Source organism: Pituophis catenifer, unplaced genomic scaffold, assembly GCF_029215685.1.
Source record: "Pituophis catenifer annectens isolate HBS135680 unplaced genomic scaffold, rPitCat1.0.hap2 SCAF_2, whole genome shotgun sequence".
Lineage (NCBI taxonomy): Eukaryota > Metazoa > Chordata > Lepidosauria > Squamata > Colubridae > Pituophis > Pituophis catenifer.
Genome location: NW_027256882.1, coordinates 178039664 through 178055306, shown reverse-complemented (window position 1 = coordinate 178055306; position 15643 = coordinate 178039664).

Below are 15643 nucleotides of genomic sequence, written 5' to 3'. Positions count from 1 at the left end.
TTGCTTTAATTGAAGAGATAACTGCAACTCACCCCGACTTTTTACCTGCAAAAGAGAGATGGCAGGTGTCTGTAGATTGCCTCAAAACCTGACAATCTGTGCGCTTACTGTAAAAATGAGTTTATCCTAAGAAAAATGAAAGTTTTACATCTCAGGCCCTCCTTCATTTCTGAGTTGGTGATACAACTTTCCATAAATCTTACCCTGATTCACCACCACTTCCTGTTTGTCCCAGCACAAAGGCTTTCCACAAAATATTTGCTGAATGCATAGCCACCGCCGCCGCCTCCTCAACCCAACCCTGGTCCATTATCCAGGCAGCCTGAGCCTGTAACTTCTTGCTCCATTGCAGATCCCCCCCCCCGCCGCAAAGTCTGTCTTGCTGGACTGAGAAGTCTGTAATGAATTGATTCATGGTAAATTTGGGGTAAGGCCTCACCCTTCTCCCATTGGCCACCTGAGGCTACTGTAGTCAGGCCTCCAACCTTGCCCCCTACTAGTTCCTGGCCTCTGATTTTGAAAGCTGCCTGTTCCAAAAAGCCACCTCTCCCATTTCTTTGACTCATGTCATTGGTGGTGATGGGGAAGTGGTCTTTGAAATGACAGTTCATCTGGAATCAAGGGAAGAGGGAAGATTGGAGGCGAGTCTTTTGCTGTTGGCTTCTCCAAATTTCTTAGAACTGGAGAAGCACAGCAGATGGACTTCCCTTTTCCTGCCACTTATGAGTAGCAGGAATGGCAGGAAAAGAGAAGGTGGCCAAGTAGGAATTTTTACTACCAAAAACTGGCACCAAAAATATATCTGTTTCTTTTTCAGGCAAGACTTGCCTAACTGCAAGGGGGTCAACTGCTGATGCGCTTCCCCTAAAAATATAGTGGACACCATTTCCCTCATGGACTTCCAAGAGAAACTAAACTATAACTTTAGAATGATGATCCATGCGTTATTATATTGTGATGGAAGCTTATATACACATGTGCAATGCCACAGCCATGTACAGAAAGGGCAAAGTTATACAATACAGTGCACATTTTATTGCTCCTGCAATCTGGAGGACAGATTGGGTGATTGTCCCTATTCTCATTCCCTCTCCCTCTCTCCCTCCCTCTCCCCCCTCTCTCAGGGAGGGGCTAATCCATGTTTCAAGGCAGTTCTAAAGCATGAGAAGATTGCACTACTATCAGGGCCGGATTTTCCTATAGGCTAACTAGGCTTCAGCCTAGGGCCTCAAGATCAAGAGGGGGCCTCAAGATCAAGAGGGGCCTACATTCAAATTGTTAGCAAAATTAAAATTACACTTTCACTATAGGTGAAAGGGCCTCATAAGTGGAATAGCCTAGGGCCTCTTTTCATCTAAATCCGGCCCTGACTACTATGCACTTAGCCCAGTGATTTAATGCCTCATGTCTGCTTTTTTTTAGGGGTGGAGAAGGTGATCAGCAATGTCCAGCAGCAGCAGCTTCAGAAATCCTTCCAGTCACCATAAAAACTACTTTCTATGATGTCCCAAAGGTGCTTTTTCAGGAGGCAACTGGACTTCCTTGTTTTTTCTTTTGAAGACGCTTTGCTTCTCATCCAAGAATCTTCTTCAGCTCTGACAGGATAGTGGCGAATGGAAGGATTTATGTTCCTTGCAGACACCTGGACTTTTAGCTATACAATTTGGGATGAACACCCTCTGAATGGTGTGGGAGTAGGAATGGATTTCCAGAGAAAAATTGCAGACTACAGGAACCAGGAGCACTCCTCAGGTGACCCTGAGGACACAGATAAACCTCCAAGTGCTTCAAGGACCCTCTAAAAGAACGCAAATGACCAGCTGCCTGCAAGTAATATAAATCCTTCCATTCCCCACTATCCTGTCAGAGCTGAAGAAGCTTCTTAGATGAGAAGCGAAATGTCTTCAAAGAAAAAACAAGAAAGCCCAGCTGCCTCCTGAAAAAGCACCTTTGGGACAACCATGATCTGGATGACTGAGAATCTCTACAGACTTTTACGCTCTCTGTTATTCCTTGCTTCTAGGTTTGTAGAGTTTAATTGATTTATATGATTGCCTATCTCACAAATGTGACTAATAAAATGTTGAAACAACAAAAACAGCATTATTAAAGTGCAAAATACCAAAATGGTAATTGAGGATAAACTCAGAAAAGAGAATTGACAAAGACCTCTCAACAGGGCATCTAGCCTCCCATCAATTTTCCAGATTTGTCTGCCAATGCTTCCCGCTTTGAAGTTTTTAAGATTATTCTCACACATGACACTATAGCTTTTTTTAAAAAAATGGGGGGCAGAATAATTAATAACTGGTTTATGATTTGGGGTTGGAAAAAACAATTGTAAAAGCTGTAGAATTCCAGGTGCTACTTGTGAATTATTCCTGAACTGGAGTTCCGGCCTTGGATTTCATTTATTTCTCACTTCTCTCAGTTTTTTCATAAGTGAAGAAAATGAAAACAGTTTGAAAAATAGATTCATATTAGCGAAGCAACCATAGGTGCAAAAATATATGAAGGGTCAATCCATGGCTGAATTTTAACAGAGTACTAATAGTTTACACAACTTAAGGCTCATATCCTTATTTGTGGTATGTTTCATATAAAACATTGAGAATGTCTAGAGTAGCAGTTTATAAATCTCTGTCTCTCTTTCTCTCTCTTTAAAAAAATGGTTGTTGCACAGGTGGTGGTGTCAGGAAAGGACTCACCGTTCCCCTTTAAAGACATGTGAACAGAGCAATCTGAACTACACAAATCAGGATGATCACAGGATGGCAGCAACGAGTTAAGATTTCTCTATGTCCTTGCTGTCCTCTCATGATTATTCAAGATTTTTGCAGCCTAGATATGGTAGCCCTAATTCCAGAGGCAGGTTCTTCAACATCTTATAGAGAAAAGTGGATGGTGAAATGGAAGCTCGAAACATGAGACAGTAACAGTACCTACAGAAACCTCCTTCCTTGTGTCAAAATGGAGGAGGAGGAGGAGGAGGCTTCTTTTAGGCTAAGTGTGTTCTACACAGACTGCTCTCCTCATGGAGACATTAAGAAATCTCTTTGAATGTTGTCGTTTTTTAATTGAAATGAACACAAATAAACTAATATTGCTAGGCACACCAACTTGATTGATTGATGTAGTTTCTGTACCACTTCTGTTCAACACATCTCTAAATAGACTTATCAGAACAGGCAAAGGAGGACACGGACAATTGGAAAGGAGGACAAATGTGGGATAGGAGGGGGACACACTTATTGTTTAGTTTTCTTGACATCTATGTTAAAAATGGCTTAGGGCCGGGGTATTTACGAGACAGCCTTCTGCCACCAATAGCCTCCCACCGGCCAGTACGCTCGCACAGAGTGGGCCTCCTCAGGGTGCTGTCCACCAGACAATGTCGGCTGGCGACCCCCAGGGGGAGAGCCTTCTCTGTGGCGGTGCCCACCCTCTGAAATAACCTCCCCCCAGAGATACGTACAATAACAGACCTCCGGATTTTTCGTCGGGCCCTGAAAACCTATTTATTTCAACTAGCTGGGCTGGCTTGAGTTAAATTTTAAATTGATTTTAAATTGGATTGTTTTAATTTACGGCCAATAATATTTAATTATTTTAAACTGTTTTTAAATTTTGTATGTTCTGTTTTTTACTTTGGCTGTTCACCGCCATGAGTCCTATTTGGAGAAGGGCAGTATAGAAATGGAAACAAATAATAAATAAAATAAATAAAAGTTCCATTGAAAAACTGAGAACAACAACAACAACAAAGAGTACTTAAGTATAGTTAACTATGCCTTAAGTGTAGTCTTATGTACAATATATGACATTACTTTTTCCAGCATCAGAAACAGTGGTGGGTTGCTAGCGTTTCACCCTGGATCGGGCGAACCGGTAATGGCGGCAGCAGGAAGCGGAGGTACAAGTGTCACACGTGAGCGCATGCACGTGCACAAGTAAACCGGTAGCAAACTAAATTGAAACCCACTACTGATCAGAAAGATTGATTTTTTAATGGCAGGAATGTGCTAGAGGAGGCAAAAGCTGATTCAGGTCTTGTCAATTTCAGGCAGCAGCATAAGCCAGCAGGAGAATGCTAATCAATTGATTAAGGTCATAGATCTGAGCTTGTTAACTTGTGGTTAGTACGTATCAAGAAGCAGAGAAAAGCTGCTCAGGAACAGAAAGCATTTTAGATACTCAAGAAGTTAGACAATATTTGATTTTAAGGCTATTCCTGCCAGATAGATGGTGTGTCCTGCTTTTGCCAGATGTCCTCTAAGTCAGCGGTCCACACTCTTTGTGGCACCAGGAGCCAGTTTTGTGGAAGACATTTTTTTCACAAAAAAATGGGGGTGAAGGGATGGTTTCGGTTTCACACCACAGACTGGTAGAGGTCTGTGGCCTGAGGGTTGGGGGACCCTGCTGTAACTAACCCTCTAAGCCATAGTGTACAACAAAAAAACTATGAGAAGCAATGATAATACTTTTATTAATACTGTACAAGCAATTGGTAGTATTGTATTTTTCTGGCACTGACCTCTGAGAAATTGTTCAGTCTCCCAAGGCCTTGTGGGCGGGTGGTTGGGGGGGAGGTAGAGAGTAAGTGGGAGGAGAGAAGCAAGCCTTGAGAAGTCTTCGGGAGGCTTTGAGAGAAAACCACTGAAGGTAGGAAGTGGAAATGTTGGCCTCCTTTTTGCAATTAAGCAAGCAAGATCACACTTGCCTTGTTTATGGTCTGAGGTATGTGTGAGCTGAAGAGAAAGGAGGAAATTAAAAAGTTCATGGTGGTGGTAGTGCTGGGGTGAAAATGGAAAGGAAAGAAACACAGGTTATTCTCAGTAGATCCCAGAGCTGGTTGTGCTTTCCTTTACGTAAATTTTCCCTCCTGGTAAAGTAATTGCAAAGGTTACATGAGTCAGCAACCTTACTGGTCAACAGTATTTGGTTTTTCAAGAGGTGAAGCACATGTTGCACAAACAGAACCATATATGAAACCACTTTCTTACACGCACATAAACATACAGTATTTGCATGTTGGAAAATTTGGGGAACCAAAAGTGGAAAGCAGCAGAGGGTGCTTAACCCTTTCCTTACCTGAGATTTCCTGCTCCAGATTGCCTCTCCAGATCTTTCTGCCACTTCCAGACAGCTACATATTCATCTGAAACATAGAACTGTATGGAAAGAACAACATATAATCTAAACTTTTCATCATTTTTTTATCTACTCTCTCAAAAGTATTGTTTGCATTAAAATGGGCTGGGGCGGGGGCTTGAACTGAAGTTTAAAACTTGCATTCAGACATACATAATGTATATTTTGGTTCTTAAAAGTCGCCTTTGCACCTTTGTATTAGTGAGAACTCAAAAAATACGCAAGAGTCTAAATATATATACGGTATAGGTAGTCCTCGACTTATAACCGTTCACTTAGTGACCATTCAAAGTTACAGTGGCACTGAGGAAAGTATCTTATGACTGTTTTTCATAGTTATAACCTTTCCAGAATCCCCATTATTATGGGATCAAAATTAAGATGCTTGGCAATTGGTTCATATTTGTGACAGTTGCAGTGTTACATAATTTGTCAACTGCAGTGATTCACTTAACAACTGTGGCAAGAAAGGTCGTAAAATGGGGCAAAACTCACTTAACAAATGTCTCACAACAACAGAAATTTTGGGCTCAATTGTGATTTTAACCCGAGGACTACCTGTATACATACAAAGTGAAATTAATGGTGAAATTTATTCATGCTTAACCGCCTGTTTCCTAAGGCTGAGAGAGAAGGAGGGATTATCCCAAGGCCATCAGCAGACTTCAAGCCTAAGGAAGGACTGTGGCTGGATCAGTAATGGGCACAGAGCTCCATTTCTACTCAGATGCCAGCAAGGTGGAGGTGGGCTACTGTTATGGGCTAGTATTATGAAAGATGAGCTAGTTGGACCTTTTCGGGTTGAAGATGGACTCAAAATCAACTCCCAAACCTACTGCCAGTTTTTAGATGACACTTTCTTCCAGCAGTGGTATAGGAAAAAGTCTGCATCTTTCAAGAAGACCATGATTTATATGCAGGACAATGCTCCATTGCATGCATCTAAATACTCCAGTGCATTGCTAGCCAGTAAAGACCTTAAGAATGAAAGAATAATGACATGCCCCACCCCTTTCGTACCTGACGTAAACCCTATTGAGTACTTGTGGGCCCTTCTTAAATGGGAGATTTATGGTGAAGGAAAACAGTACACCTCTCTGAAGAGTGTCTGGGAGGCTATGGTTACTGCTGTACAAAAACTTGATCGTCAACAGATCAAGAAACTGACAGACTCCATGAATGGAAGGCTTATGACTATTATTGAAAAGAAGGGTAGCTATATTGGTCGCTGATATATTTTTTTTAACTGTCAGAAATGTTTAATTGTAAATTTTGAGTTGTTTGTTTACTATTCTCACTTTAACAGATGAAAATAAATGAGTGAGATTGGAAAATTTTCATTTTTCATTTATTGCATAATAATTCTGCACACTAATAGTTGCCCAATAACTGTGCACACATAGATATTCTCCTAAGAAAGCCATAACCTCACTTTTACTTTCTTAAATATTCAGGTTTGAGGTTTATTAACATTTTGGATTGACCTAGAGCACTGTAGTTGTTCAATAATAAAATTAATCGTTCAAAATACAGCTTGCCTAATAATTGTGCACGCAGTGTATGAAGATAATTTGTTCCTTGTATAAAAAGGTTTCAAGGCATAAAAAGATCAAAAAGCTCTGTTTTACAGGAAAGACTAAAATATTTGAAGCTATTTCATTAGAACAAAAGAAAGAAAATTACTTCTTAACATAACTAATATTATAGGCAACATGGATTGGAAGATGTCTTCTCCTCTTTCACTCATTGTAAAATAGGATTACCCAAAGAAATGTAAGGGCTATAAATTTAGGTCAAACAAAAACATAATTATTTTAATGTTTTCCAAGTCATGATTTATTTTGTTTGCCCATAACATGCAACAATCAAAATGAAAGAATAAAGGGTCATTGGTTATTGCATGTTTAAAATTCCATTGAAACTTTAAGACATTTACCTCGACCATCAACCCTCCAAGTTCTAAGATAAGATTATCAATTTTCCTGAGGTTGCTCAGTCCTAATTATACACAAGGTTAAACAAATGTATGTATAATAAGTCATTAATACAGAAATAGAGCAAGGGGTCAGCACAAGCCTTGGCCTAACCCCCCTAGAATTGCAGCAGGGTTACCGGTAGTTTGACTTATAGTGAAATGTTTGAGTACAAAACTCAAATGAGATATAAAAGTTGTTAGTTTTAGATCTCTATTATTTAATATTTTCCACAATGGAAACTTTTCCATAATAGATCCTAATTAATAGACTCCTTTAAATCAAATATTATAGAATCAAAACCCATCTTTAGGTGAACAAAATCAGCAGGGAGTCTGGCTTTTTTGGGGGGGGAAATGTTCTGTATTTGCAGACTAAATGATCCAGAATAAATCTATTATCTTGTGTGGAATACTTCTTCCTGAACCCTGTTCTGCCAAGAAAATGTCATCTTTGCTGCTTAGTCCTTCAGAATCTAACATGGATTAACAATTGTGAGCCACTCTCAGTTTAACAATCAAAATGTTGAGCTTCCGGTTTGGCTTCCGTCGCCGTCAGACGGTCTTCTGAGACCGCCAGCCCCATCGCTCGTAAAGAGCTGCCTTTACATCTGAAAGGCGGCTCGAAAAACTCCATTTCCTTAAGGAAATGTGAGATAGAGCTGGCGAGGGCAGGTAGAGCCCTCTGCGAAGTCCCCAGAGTTTTTGTTTTACTCTTGGGGACGAAGCAGGATGCGGCTCCCGCTTTTCCTCGCCGCTGCTCTGGGCTTCGGGAGAACTCTGCCCTTTGCAGAGCTAGGCGACAGGACCAAGCCATTTACTGAAAACTAACAGATTGCTTAAACAAAGAGGATGAGATCTGGACTCTGGACCCTAAATCGCAAGTATTTCTAACAATTTTATAAGCGATTTTAAAAGCGAAGGAAAAAAAGTTTAAAATGGCGACTGCTGAGGCTTGAGAAGAAGAAAGCTGAAAGTGAAAGTCCTTCCGCCTGAACAGTTTAACAAGCTACAAAGTAGCAGAAATAATAGCGCTGGCTAGAATTGAAAAGAAAAATCTCTACTTTATGTTTCTTTCTTCTTGGAGATTTGATATTGATATTGTCTGGAGAGAAGTCCTTTTTTAAAAAAAGAGTTTGTCTGTGTGGCAGGATGGCATTAAAACTAATAAAGCCAGACAAACAAGCAGCGGGGGGGGGCTCCCCCATTTACAAACCACATGAACAAGTTTTGAACTTGCAGGCTCAGAAGAATGGTTTTAACCTAAAAGAATTTGTTTTGGAGGAGATGGCAAGGTATGATGAGATTGTGAACCAGAATCTTGAAAAATTCAGGCAGGCAATTAAAGAGTTGGTACAACAAAAATATGCCAATCTGAAACAACAGTTTGTAACAGCTTTGACAACTTTTTCAGAAATAGTTATAAAGCTGGATAAAGATATTAATTCAGAATTAGAGTCTAAAATGAAGGAAGTTGATAATAAAATTTATAATCTGGACAATAAAATACAAAGAATTGAAAATGATTTGATAAATATTCAAGACAATAGCTCAGAAGTAAAGTCTAAAAAGAAAGCTGATCACGAGACTTACAATGCAGATAATATAAAACAAAGGATTGAAAAAGAAGTTACAATAATGCAATACAGGTCCATGGAATTTGCGGTCAGAATGAGGGGACTACAGGAAAATTATAGAGATGATTTGAGAAAGATGTCTGCTGAAGTTCTGGCTGGGATTTTAAAGGTTCATCCTGAAGAGGTATCCTGTAAGATTGACAAGGCCTACAGAGTAAATTCTTGGATTGCAAAGCAAAGGCAGTTGCCTAGAGATGTGGTGATTTACTTTACAGACAAAGGAATAAGAAATGATATTGTGCAAAAATCTTTTAACTCTACTTTAGAATTGAACGGAAGAAAGATTTGGATATATAAAGAGCTGCCGCCTAAGATGTTAAAAGATAGAAAGCAATTTGGATTTTTGGTGACTGAGCTAAAGAAACAAAACATCCCATTCAGGTGGGATGTTCCAGTGGGTATAATATTGAGATATCAAGGAGAAAGATATCAATTAAAAACTGTTGAAAAAGCGGAAGAATTTAACTACAAGGTTCTTAAAATGAATTTAACATCTCCATGTATGCCATCTCTGTTAGGAACACAGGAGGGGAATAAAGAAATGCAAAATGAACAAGAGATTGAAATCCAGGCTAAGCAGATGGAGATGGAGATAATGGAAAAACAACAAGTTACAGAGGTTCCTTTGGACGAGCCGCTTTTGGATTCTCCTTTAAAGGTTATAGCTGGATTATTTACAAATACAAGAGAGGCGGCTTTGGATTTTAATGCGATGTCTCATCAAGTTGCAGACCAGCACGGAAATCAATCAGTTGATATACAAGTTATAGAAAGGCATCCAGGATGGCGATCTAAACCACAAAAAGCTAAGAAAAGAAGAAGCAGGTCCTACAAAACTAAAAAATCTTAGACTAAACAACAGTCTAATGCCAGTTATTTAAGAGATGATTAAAATGAAAATATAGCTGAGGTAAATTACTGACTTGTATAATTTTGAGAAGAATGACAGATCTCTGCAGTGCTGTGCCTTAGGGATGTGGAAGAAGGCCTCTAACTGAGTGGACTGGAACTTTCTATATTGTACTCTTTGTAAAATGGATTGCGTATTGCTGAGCTATAAGGCACGAGAATTATGGTGGGGCATGTAGAAGATCTGGTTGTTACCCTAACACGGTGGTTGGAATTATTAATCTAGATGGAAGATATTACAGAAGAAATTATATGGAATATAATGTCACTCGGGTGGTTTTTTATATACGACAACATTTATTATTGATGGGGGCAGATATCGAAGATACTGAATATACTGTTGGAAACAGAACTTGTTGTTACCCTAATATGGGCGATGGAATTAACAATCTAGCTGAAAGACATTACAGAAAATATTATATTATATGGATTACAAATTTAAAGTCATCTGAGGATTCTGTTTATATATGGAAATATTTTTTTGTAGTGTCGTGTGGGCAGAAGAACGAAGATTAAAATATCATGTATGGTAGACCTGTAGCAAATTGGGTGGAGATAGGTCAGGTTACTGATTGTTTAGCTTAGTAAAAGGGATGTTATGTTTAGATATAAATATATGTCAAAGATTTGAATTAAGAGATATATGTATGGGGGTGGAGGAAATGGGTAGATTATGAGTTGAATAAATGCCAAATTAGGAATTATTATAAAATTTTATAGCTGAAGATTGCTTTGAAATGTACAACATAAGGGGGATATAATAACAATGTTAGAAAGAAATGGTTAGTATGTGGGGGTGGTGTAAAAGGATGGTAAAGTATTATTTAACTTGATATTAATGATTTTGTTTTGAAGAAGCCAGGGGGGGAGGGGAGGGGGAGGGGGGTTAGTGAGGAGTGGGAGGAGGGGGGGAAGGGGGAAAAACTTGTATTTGAAAAATCTTTTTCAATTAAAAAAAAACAATCAAAATGTTTTAAATATATAAATAAATTGAAAGCTATATACATTGAAACTTTTTATAAAGATTGAGACAATAATTCTATTGTTCCACTTATCCACCCACCCACCCCCCAAAAAAGGTCAGCTTCATTGGTGTGATTAAAACTGTGTCACAACAAGTTAAACAATCCTTTAACATTTTGTTTCTGGCTGATCTCTTAAGAGGGTTAGATGTATGAGCCAATATGTATTTTCAAGTTCTTCACCAAAGGAATAGTGCTTTCCCCTAACACTAAATCATTTTATGACTTTAGTAGATGTAAATATGATCTCATTTAACAATATGCTAAACATATGCTGTTTGGTTGTTATTTAACAGAAACCAGTTGCCAATAAAATGCGTAGTGTAATATTGTAATAGAAGTTGTAGAGCACCCACAACTTTTGAAGACAAGCCATTCCATTAGTTAATTGTTCTCACTGTTAGGAAATTCCTCCTTAATTCTAAATTGCATCTCTTTTTGATTAGTTTCCATTCATTTTTTCTTGTCTTGCCTTTTCCAAAGCACCAGAAAACAAGACAAGAAGCAATAGGTGGAAACTTATCAAGGAGAGAAGCAACCTAGAATTAAGGAGAAATTTCCTAACAGTGAGAACAGTTAACCACTGGAGTGGCTTGCCTTCAGAAGTTGTGGGTGCTCCATCACTGGAGCCTTTTACGTAGAAACTGGACAGACATTTGTCTAAAATGGTATAGAGCAGACATATCAAACAAAAGCTCCACGGGGCAGATCTGGCCCATGATGTGGTTAGATCTGGCCCATAGGGCTGCCCTATAGACAGTGAGGGGCCAGCCACCACCACCTGGCCCTGGCCCTGGCCCACCCCACTGTGGGTGTGCGCCAATGGTGGGTTCGGACCGGTTCGCAAGAACTGGTAGTAAAACTGGCGGCAGGCTCCACCCACTGACCCGAACGTCATCATAGGTGATCTGCACATGCGCAGAAGAACGCATGGACGTGATGCAAACCAGTAGTAAAGGTAAGTAGAACCCACCCCTGGTGTGCGCACAGGAGGTGGAGAGGGCATGGGGACTGGCATCCCGGTGAAAGGGAAGCACTCAGAACACAGTCAGTCTTTGGGGCAGGAGGATCACCGGGGATGCCAGGCCCCACATGCTCACTGCCTCCTATGTGCGTGCCCAAGAAGGCCTAAGAAGGATGGCAAGGCTCCTCCATGGACTAGGCTTTGGTGCGCGACCTGATCTCACCTTCCTCTGCTGGAAACCTCTGAATCCCCCCTTCCAGCTTTACCTGGCCCCCCGTGGGATGTGGAGGATGATGTTTCTTTGTGTGGAAGCGCAGATCTCTGGAGAGGCAGAAGGGGTGGCAGAGGAGCTCTGTGAGGGAAGGCTGCCCCAACAAGCCAGCATTCTTACCACACATGTTTGGAAACAGGGATTTCCTTTTGAGAAGGGCCAGCCTCCCTTATGCAGGACCAGGGAGCATTGCCACCCGTCTCATCCTCTTGCTCTCCAGACAGTGGTGGGTTTCACTTACCTTTGCTACCAGTTCGCTCGCGCACACACCACTTCTGCGCATGCTCAGAGTGTATTCAATGATGTCCAGGGGGTTGGGCAGAGCCTCCCACCACTACTACTACCAGTTCACCTGAACCGGGGCGAACTGGTAGCAACTCACCACTGTCTCCAGAGTTCTGTAAAGGCAGAAGTTGGACTCGGAGGAAAATGCTTCCTGCAAACTTTCTCCTCCACGCTTCCACATGCAACAGTGCCATCCTCCGCTTCCTGCTTTGCTGGGAGGGGGCACCTGGCAGTGAAATGGCAACTAGACTGGGATTGGAAAAGAACGTCGAGCCGGCCGCACCCACCCCGTCATGCCCACCTGGTTGCGGCAACCCAGTTACTGGCCCTTTGTGGGAAACCATAATGCTGAGGTGGCCCTCAATGAAATTGAGTTTGACACCCCTGGTACAGAGTCTCTTGCTTGAGCAGGGGGTTGGACTAGAAGTCCTCCAAGTTCCCTTTCAACTCTATTATTCTGTTATATAAAGTCAACTAAAAACTTTTCCTGTACAAGTAAAAAAAAAAATCACCCTAACTTCAGTGGAGTTACTGTTAATAAACTGGAATAAGGACTTATCTTCTGATATTTTTCTTGAAAGTTCCTGATTAATAAATAGAGCATTTTACTTGAGCCTCTTTTAAAAGAGTTTCTGATTCTTGTCTTTTTAAAAATTTCTTATTCAGCACTGTACCATGGCAATGGAATCCCTGCATGAGCCTCTAATTATTCAGTTCCTATTCTCTGCAAAGTGAGTCTGCCTTTCTCTTTGAACTTAAATTCATTACTCTGCGGTTGCTGCTACATTTACTTCTTGTGGCTTATTATTTGTATTAAATACACATCTCAAGTGGCCTGGTAAAAACTGATGAGTCATCCATTAACAGTAAAGCCTAATCGGCCTTTTTCTAGCCATTCTTGGAAAACCACCAGAAAAGCATTCTATGGACATGCCACTTGTTTTCAATATTTTTTAAAAGGAAATAATCCTGCCTAAAAAAATTGTTCAAGGTTTTCCTGTTATTCTTTTTGCTTCGTGGGGGAGACATTAAAAACCTCATGAAGCAACATTTTCTTTCAAACAATTATCTAGCTGTCTGTATGTGCAATGTGAGGATGCAGATGGTTGTGTAATTGCCAGGTATTTGTCTCTTTTCAGAGTAATGGAAACAAAGCCTGGGTTTGTGCAATGTTAGAATCCTCATTTTTTTTTATATGCTAGGAGAAAAAAAATACCATGTCATGCCATTTTCACCCCGGGGGTTTTGCTGATGTACTCTTGACTCAGAATTCCTTTATCTGTGAACCATTCTTCATTGTGAATTGCAACCAATAGTTTCTGAAGACATAATAGTCTAAAATGATGCATTTGTGCAATCCCTATAATTGAGGAATGGTTGGTGAAGATGATAGGACTGGTTAAGATGGCCAAATTGACTTGTCTGGTTAGAGAAAATATTTATTATTATTATTATTATTTATTTAATTTGTCAACAAGTACAAGGAAACAAGTATCAGTATAGACATAGACATGGACACATGAAAAAAAATGACACAAATAAATGGATATAAATAAGCAAAACATAGCCATAAACACATATGAGTTCATATGTGTTTATGGATACATATAAATGGGGACAGTAGGACAGGGATAGTAGGCATGCTGGTGCATTTATGCACGCCCCCTTAGGGACCTCTTAAGAAAGGTATAAGGTCCACGGTAGACAGTTTAAGGTAAAAAGTATGGGGTTTAGAGAAACTAACAAGATCAGGTAGAGTGTTCCAGACGTTTACTACTCTATTGCTGAAGTCGTATTTTCTGCAATCAAGATTAGAGCGGATTACATTTAGTTTGTATCTATTGATAGCCCTTCTGTTATTGCAGTTGAAGTTAAAGTAATCATTAACAGGTAGGACCTTATGATAGATTATCTTGTGTACTAAGCTTAGGTCAGAACGTAGACAGCATAGTTCAAGGTTATTCAAGGTTAATATCTATGTAGTGAATGTATTATCTATCTATAATTCTGATGATTAGACAGGGTAGATGATAGAAAGAAGAGAGTGACACTGTAACTTTAGAGAAACAGGAAAATTTACAATTGTACTTATAATTGCTGCAAAGAACATCAGAAGCTACTTCATATCTTTTTTCTTTCTTTTTTCTTTTCATACGTTGGCTTTCTCTTTTATTTATTTCTTTTTCTTCTTACTCTATTTTAGTTTGTATTAATTTTTACCCTTGCTTTTAAAACTTTTAATATAATTATATCAAAATGAGCTTTCATAGTTATTATAATCCTTTTCTTCCCTATTGTTTTATTTAACTTAGATGAAAGTCTCACTAAACCCTTTTGTATTCCAACCTAGTTAAATCCTGCCTAACTATCCTCTGTAAAGCCCTTTTCGGTGACTATTTATCAGCCCTGTATAGTAGACCAGACCTAAGAAACCAGTGCCCTATAGATTACGGCTACTTTTTACTGTAATAGCAATACAAACAGCATCTTGCAAGTTTGAATGTGCTTCCCCCTCCCTCATCTTATCTTAGTGTGAACTAGAGAGGGGCCTGCCTGAGTTATTTATTCAAAATAGTTTCTTGGAATGGGTCAAGTCCAGTGGTGGGATTCAAATTTTTTTACTACCAGTTCTACCAGCACTCGGGAGGCAGAGAATAGATGAGGGCAGGGCCAGTCAGAGGTGGTATTTACCGGTTCTCCAAACTACTCAAAATTTCTGCTACCGGTTCTCCAGAACTGGTCAGAACCTGCTGAATACCACCTCTGGTCAAGTCCTGCTTGTCAGATCAGTGCTTTTGTAGTGGTCTTTCTTCCTGTGCTTCATTCCCTCTGTCCTCCAATCTACCTAAGGTATCTGCTACCTGGGCCAATGAAAATCCGTTACTGAATAGTATCAAGTAGGATTCTTCAATTGCCTGAATGTTTCACTGAATAGCCTGAAATCCTTATTCTATGAGAAAAGGAAATTTGTCCTTTCGGGTGGGCTTAAATCTTAGACTACCATATCTGTGAGCAAAAATCTGGATGACCACGAATTGTCAGCAAAAAGGTACAGAAAAATCTAATTAGGAGATAATTCAAATTTTCTGTACCTCTTTGCTAGATAGGTATCTCCTATTACTAGTTATTTGGAATTTTGCTTCTATCTAGTGCAGGGGTGTCAAATTCATGTCATCATGGTGGCGTCACGTGACGTATCGGGACTCCCCCCCTTTGCTAAACCGCGCGTGGGGGTGGCCAGTGTGTGATGCAATTTGGCCCATGGGCCGGGAGTTTGACAGCCCTAATCTAGTGGTTATTTGTTTGTTTGTCAGCTGGTGGGCCACCTCAATCACCAACATAAATCTAGAGAATTTACATAAAAGAAACTAAAATAGCCAATACAATAAATAAGAAAGACCAAAGCCTAACTGGAGTAGGGCTTTATAGAAC